Source organism: Neomonachus schauinslandi, chromosome 4 (assembly GCF_002201575.2).
Source record: "Neomonachus schauinslandi chromosome 4, ASM220157v2, whole genome shotgun sequence".
Taxonomy (NCBI): Eukaryota; Metazoa; Chordata; class Mammalia; order Carnivora; family Phocidae; genus Neomonachus; species Neomonachus schauinslandi.
In genome coordinates, this window is record NC_058406.1 from 49,070,111 (window position 1) to 49,078,112 (window position 8,002).

Consider the following 8,002-nt stretch of genomic DNA (forward strand, 5'->3'; position numbering starts at 1 on the left):
GGGAAAATATAACTAATTTCACTTTAACTTAGAATTTTTCCGAAGACAGTATAATTTTATGCAAATGATTCACATAGCATATGCAAATGTCTTTACTGCTCCCTCAAATATTTACACAATGGGATGTGGTCTGTGCAAGAAAAAAAAACAAATCTTGGTGGAAATAATTGACTCAGCAATAATCTCTCTAAGTGAGGAAGCAAACTAGCCTTGGATTGGATATTTACATCCTGCAACTTTGTTTTCTACTGACTAAGACCTTTTTTTAGCTTCTGTACTAAGTTCCTTTGTAATTTGCCTTCAAGGAGCTGGTGAATATCCACATCCCTCACCACAGTGTGTAGCCTCAGTGCTGACTGTAATTATCCCTATGTGAAAATGAATTCCACATGAAGATTTTGAGGAAGGCAGAGCCATTTTGAGAAATGGATTATTTGATTCATTAAAGAAGACCATGATGCAGAGAGGCTGACCTCAAACTGATGAAGCTTTTCAAATTAAGATCCTGGGAGCTTCATTATCGGCATAAGTTTTGTTTACAGTGGGTGGGGTGGGGGTGGGGATGGGGGCGGGGCTGCACATGTGATGAAATGCACATGGATCAAGAAGGAGAAATGAGAGTGTGTTCGTCACATATGGGACTTTCTAGTATTTTTGAACAAAAAACCTTGATTTCAGCCAGCTCTTTGTTGAAAAAAGGAAGATTATTTCTTTCATTTCCATGAAAGTCAAGTTGCTCCTTCTCCTCCATGGACAAAAATAGTGTAAAATAAGAAAGATAATAAGTTCCCATGTATCTGGTATGTCTGAGGATGGGGATGTTCTCCTTGAGGCATAGAGACTCGCAGAAGTTGTTATATACTCAAATTTGTTTCGAATAAATCAATAGTACCCAACCCTGGTTTAAACCAAATCCCAAGCCTGGGCAACTGAAAATCACTGTATATTTTACATGGATCACTACTTGTATCTTTCTTGTCATTTGCTCATTTATTCAACAAATTTTTATCTAACACTTCTATATAGCAGTTACTATTCTAGACACTGGGACCACAACATTGAATAAAACAGGCTTAAAATCTCTTTTTCCTTGAAGTTGACATTCTAATGGGGACTGATATAAAACAAACAAGATAAACAAGTAATGTATGGAGTATATGTAGATAGTGAGAGATACTAAAGAGATAAATAAAGTAGGTATGGGGAATAGGGGAAGGAGAAAGTAGCTGGGAAGGCATGTAATTTTTTATTGCATGGCCATGGAAGGTCTCAGATGATGACTGTGATAACCATTAATGTTATAGTACTGTTCATCAGTATTTCTGGTTCTTCTTCTGGGCACATGATAGGATTGTATTTCCTTGCCACATTGGAATTAGAGAAGCCTAGTGACTTGCTATTGCTGATGAAATGTGAGTAGAAGTGAGGTATGCTGTTTGGGTGTGAGAGCGCTAAGAGCTAGTTTATGATTCTTCGTGCTCTTTCTTTCCCTTCACCAGCCATGTTTCAATAGTGACCTTTCTGTCAGCTTGAAACCTGGAGTGAGGACAACATGGAGGAGCTTAGCCACCCCCAACATGGACATGCATTATGACTGGTTTCAAGCAACTGAGGTGTTGAGGTTGCTTGTTACTTGGCAATAACCTAGCCCTTCCAGTCTGACACAGGGACAATTGATTGAAGACCCGAAGGGAGTGGTGGAGTGAGAAGTGCAGATAGCAAGGGAGGAGCACTCCCAACACGGGTAATAGTGCCAAGGCCTCAAAGTGGGAGTGTGCTTAGCATTTTAGAGTCAAATAAATGAGGATAACAGTAATAGAAGATGCAATCTGAGACATAATGGACTTCCAGATCATGTAAGGTTTTGTGTACCGTCGTAAGGACTTTGACTTTTTCTCTAGATGAGTGACACTAGATGAGAGATCAGTCACTAAAAAGAGGAGTCACATTATCTGACTTTAATTTTTTTAAACATTCTACTTGGTGGTCGGGAATAAGCTGAGGTGGGGACAAGACGGGAGCAGGGAGAACAGTAAGGAGGCTGTGGCTCTAAAACCAGGTAAGAGAAGAGAGTCGCCTGAATCATAGCAGTAGCGGTGGAGGCAGTGAGAAATGCTTGAATTCTTGATATATTATTTTCATGGAAAGCTGGTAGGGTTTGCCAGTGGAAAAAGAATGGAGTCAAGTATGACTTCAAGGTTTTGGCCTTAGGTAAATGGAAGGATAGAGCTGTTATTTCCTGAAATGGAGAAGACTGGTAAGTTTGTTTGGGAGAGCACAGAACCCTAATCTTGAACAGTGTTAAGTTTGGGATGCCCATTAGACTTCCAAGTGGGGATATAGGGCAGACAGGTCCATAATGGAGACATAAATTTGGGAGCCATTGGTATATAGATAGTATTTGAGTTCATGAGACTCGATGATAGCACCAAGGGGAAAAGTGTAAAGAGACAGGTGTAGAGCTCTATGAAATGAGCTTCTTAACGGAATGTTAAGAGATCAGGGAGAAAAAAAGGAACAGCAAAAGTCAGCTGAGAAGGAGCTGTCAATGGGGTAGCAAAAAAAAAACCAAAACAAAATAGAAACAGGAAAATGTGTTGAAGAAAGAGTGTTAAATTCTGCAGATATGTCAAGAAAAATGAGGCCTAAAATGGAGCATGGGATTTAGAAGATGGAGGAAGTCATTTGTAACCTTGATACGAAGAGTTTCCCTGGAGGGGTGTGCCAACAGCCTGAGGGGACTACGCTCAAGAGCTAATGGGAGAAAAGAAATGGAGACAACTCATTTAAGGAGTTTTGTTGTAAAAGGAAGTAAAGAAATGGGGCTTTACTGGGGAAGAAATGAAGTCAAGAGAAGAATGGGAAATGGGACAATTAATAGCAAGTTTGTAGGGAAATGGGAAAGATCCACTAGAAAGGAAAAATTTGATAATGCTGGAGAGAGAGGGGGTACTGCTGCAGCAGTGTCCTCAAATGGACAAGAAAACATAAAACCTAGTGCACGAATAGGGAGTTGGCCTTTGCTAGGGGTTCGCCCAAGAGAAACAGGCATAGATGCAGGGAGGTGGCTGTGTATGGAGATGGGAGTGTGTGGAAGCTATCATCTGAGTGCTTGTATTTTCTTAGTGACACTGGAAGCAAGCTCATGGGCTCAGAGTTAAGTGTGGCAATTTGAGGAGAGATGAGAAGGTATGAAATAGTCATTGAGGAGAGGGAAAGTGAATGGGTTAGGAAATTATACGGTGATTGTGAGGCAGCATTGAAGTGAGTGAACAAGAATTGAAAGGAGACCAATTAGCATGGTAGTGTGGTTTCCTCAGGCCACATTCAGCTGTGTGGGAGCGGGCATGGAGCAGGTAGAAAGATGGATTTACACAGGCGGGTGTTGTACCACAGTAGAAGGACAAGGAAAGAAAGGGGCAAGACAGTTAATGGGTTTACGCAAGGGTGTGATGATACTGTAATTATTGTAGTGATGGCGTGGGAGCTGGCCAATGAGGGAGTGAGGAAATGAGCAGGCTGAGTTAAGGAAATGCATTAGGATCAATGGGTTGTAAAAACAGTAGCAGTGGCTATGGCTGGCTGAGTGTTTGTAATGGGGCCATCACTGGGGTAGGGGCTTCCTAATAATTAATGCTACTTCACAACAACCCTACCAGGTAGGTATTAAAATTCCAAATGTATAGATTGCTAATAGACTGACCTGACATATTGTGTCCACGAGTGAAACCATGAGAGATACTTGAAATTCAATCAGCTATCATTTCAATATCCAACTCATATATTCAGTATCAATAACAAGTGTTACGGGACTCCAGGAACATGGAAGAAGCAGGGAGACACAGATCTTAAGGTTTTGCCAAGAAAATGCAAAACTCAACCAAGAGACTACCTGGGGCAGGAGTTACGGGTTTCCTTTATACACATAGGAATGTGTAGAAATGGACTCCAGGGACAAGAGCGACTTAAACAGCCTCAACTTGAAATTGAGCTGCAACTATAAAGTTCAACACATCCAAGCAGCATCAACGGCAAGAGTCCAATCGGCATCCTGGCTGAAATCTCTAGGAACATAGGAAGCAACCTCAGAAAGCCAACCCATGTATTACATGGGAAGATACAATAGTTTTCTAATTGAGGTGTGAAAGGAGTCACTGCAGGTACTAAAAGTGTTTTAAACGACCTGGGGGACTTTCAGTGATGTTTGTATAGACAAATACAGAAGGGTTTAATATTAAGATTTCAGGCCTAGGAATCTATGCAAGTGTTTTATACTTCCCACGCTTATGTGGGTTTGACCAGGAGAGTGACAGTCTTGGAACTCCAACTTAAATTATGTAATCGAATACCTAATTAAACTTGTGATTTTAAATTTGAAGTCTCACTAAGTTTATTTAAGAGAACTACAGTTTCCCATATTTATAAGCTTAATTTGTTAGACATATAAGGGTTTTTTTTTTAATACTAAGGAAGTTTTATTTGTTGTCAGGGAATTGAAATCCTTAAGGAAGGGAGCAAATACATTAAATGTATAACCGCACTTCTAAAATATTAGAAGATGTTCAATTAACCCAGTTTGTAAATTAAACCAACATTAGTCACAGCCACCCCAAAAGTGATTGTTAAAATTTGCCAGACTTAAAAATGGATTCACATGATTTGAAGCCAAATTTAAAAGCTTAAGGATGTACTCAAGTTTTCCCTTTGTAACTTTAAGAACAGAACAGAATTTATAAAGCCAAACTAAGCCTCTGATTAATCTTTCTGTGCACTAAAACTGATCTTGAAGATACCCCAAAACTCTTACTAATAAATATGAGGGAACTGAGGCAGTTACTAAGTGGCAGAGCTGGGATTTAATCCCAAGTCCACCAGCTGCAAAACCCATGCTTTTCTCATCATTATTCATTGCCTTTTCCTGACAAATAATTAGACAACAGTAACATGCAATTAACATAGAAACTTGACAAGAAGACTTCATTCTTTCTCCAATGTCCTGCAATGCCTCAGGGTTATAATTATATCATTACCCCACAGTGCAGACTGAGGCGGAATAGGTGTTTAAGGATTGGGCTGAATTAGTATGACTTTAATTATAATATACCCTGGAAACGGCTTTTTTACTAAATCCCTAACATTGGGGTGTGTGTATATACTTTGCCAGTTTCTCATAAAAGTAGTGTATAAATAGAGAAAAGGAATCCAATAACCTATGGCTGATTATTTAAACTATAAGTATGTTTGTTTTATAGATAAACTGGAGTTTCCTGTCCTCAAGGTTTTTCCTTGGATTGGTTCTGTGCGTCCCTAGGAAGAGCGATTGGATGGAGGGGGGTTCCCTGTTGAGCATTCTCATGAAAAACAAAATCCAAATCTCCAAGCAGGTAAGATAGGATTATTCTCATAAGCAACCAGCGCTGTTGAAGCTCCAGTCAGAGCACTCAGCCTATTATCAGGGACTGCGCTCTGATGATCCAGCTCATTTTTGCAGAAGTGTTGTCAATTGCTCCATCCACGGCTTCTTCAGCAGCCCCTGTCTCCCACTGTCGCTTCGTTTTCTATTAATGAGAAGGAAGGCCAGTGATGGTTGTTGAGGGATACAGTCGGTGGCCTTCCCAATAACCAGCAAGCCCTTCCTCCTTGCTAACAGATCCCCAGTGCTGCTCAGTATCAGGCAGCCCTGGGAAACGGCTGTGATTATCCCAGTCCTCTTTGCCAGTGATGAGTGGATAGGTGTTCATGGGGCTGAGTTGTAGCCAATGAGACATGAGGGTAAGACTGCGGTTGTGGATAGCAGACTTCTAGGAAGGATTTCTTCCCTGATAGAAGAGGGAGTACTGTGAGCAAAACTACTCTGGCTATGCCCTCCCTTCTCATGGGACGCTGTCCTTTAAACAGATGATGACTGGAATTTCAGAATCTTGGATCCCGATAAGGTAAAATTTTCATCCACATCAGCACTTGCCTGGAGAGATCAAAACTTACTGTTTTGTTCCATCACAGCTGATTCTAAGCAGTGGAACTTGATGAAGGACCATGAACTTGGAGGGACCCCCAAGAATCAGATTCCTACTGGACTGAACTGGAGACCTTTTGCGGGCTGATGAACATTGAGACTGGTTTTGACAAATCCTGGACAAACTAACGGATTTACTCTGCTTTAGGCAGAGTACTAGTTTTTAATCCTTAGTTAACCTAACTAGCATGAATCACTCCTCATCTAGCACTTAAAACCCCTGACTTTTCCCCCTCAAGAAACATTCTCAGTGAATTTCTTCACTGATATATGTCTCCTTGACTATTAATTTAATACACTTTTATTTTAAAAAATAGTAACCTGGTGTCTCTGTTATATTTGCTCACATGACTATAAGGGAATCACAGAGCTGATTCTTCAGCTTCCTTACCCCATGATGTTGCTGGACCAGCCCTACAACAACCACTGTCACAGTTCTTGCCAAGTGAACCATAAGTACCCTATGATATGCCAGAGATCCACAAACTCCAACCCATGGGCCAATAAATAAAGCTTTATTGGAACAGAGCCATGCTCCCTTTTTCCGATATCGTCTATGGCTACTTTAGGGCTACACCTGCAAAGTCAAGTAATTGCAATCGAGACCGCATGGCCTTGCAAAGTCTCAAGTATTTACAATCTGGTCGTCTACAGAAAAGGTTTGCTGACCTCAGTTCTAAGTACTACTAGATGGGCTCTCTGTCACCTCATTTGAAAGCATGCCAAAATAATACAGCTACATTTCAGCTACCTTCCAACTCGTGAATTCTCCCAGGAAGCTCCCAGTAAGATCATGGGTATTCCTCCATACACCTCGTTGTGGACCATGAGCTGAATCCAACAGCTACTTAGTCTAAAATCTTGTACAACTGACCTCACTACTATCCTGTCATCCCAGTTCTTTTTCAGGTCTGTGGCTAAGCCACGCTCTGTCTTCATAGGACAACACACATGTGGTCCGGAACATTCTATAACTCTTCCCTTCCCCTCAGCTAGCATCTATTCATCTTTTATAGCTTTGCTCAAATGCCATTGCCTCAAGAAAAGATTCCCTGATCCACCAAATAGGCTGTGTCCTTATTTTATGGTCTCATGGGACCCAAAATTTCTCTATCATAGCATTTATAAAAAATGATAATAAGGCATGAATAGTGTAATCAGTTTTTATTCTTTCCCTTCCTCTTTAGAATAAAAGCTCTGTAAGTGCAGGGGCAGTGTGTCTTGTTTATGTTCTTTATCCCTAGCGTTTAGAACATTACCTTATTTGTAAAACACACAAAAAAGATATGTAATAAATGAATGAGAAATAAGTGAATGGAACAAATAGGGCAAATCATACTTTGAGTCATGTGAAATCCTATGTCCTTTATTGGACCATGTTCCTCTTTCAGAAATACAGAAGCGACTCAATTGTGTCAGGCTGGTGTGTTTTATAGGAGTCTGGGAGTGTCCTGACAAGTGTATCAAGATCTAGCACCTCAGCCACCCAACTCAGCCAGCATACCCCTCATTCTTCCGACATGTCAATGGCTTAATCCACTCACCTGGCAATCTTGCATTTATGTGCATCAACCTCTGCCCAACTACAGAGGGAGTTCTGCCCCTCACTAGCTATGGACCCTTACAGGCTACTGAACTTCTATTTTCTCCTCTGCAAAATGAGGACACAGTACATGGATTAGAGACTTCTCCTCCCATTGTGAAAAGGACAAGTAAGGTTCTGCCTAAACTCAGACACCATCACAGAAATAAGGAGGAAAAGAGAAAACAACCTGAGAAGGAGATACAGCTGTGGTACTCCTACTAACAGAATCCACTGAATATTTACCTGGGACAGTTTTAAACCTAGAGACTGCATTACCTTTCTTCTCTTTTCTTTTTTTCCTTTCCTTTCCTCTCCTCTCTTCTCCTTTCTTTCTTTTTCTTTCTTTCTTTCTTTCTTTCTTTCTTTCTTTCTTTCTTTCTTTCTTTCTTTCTTTCTTTCTT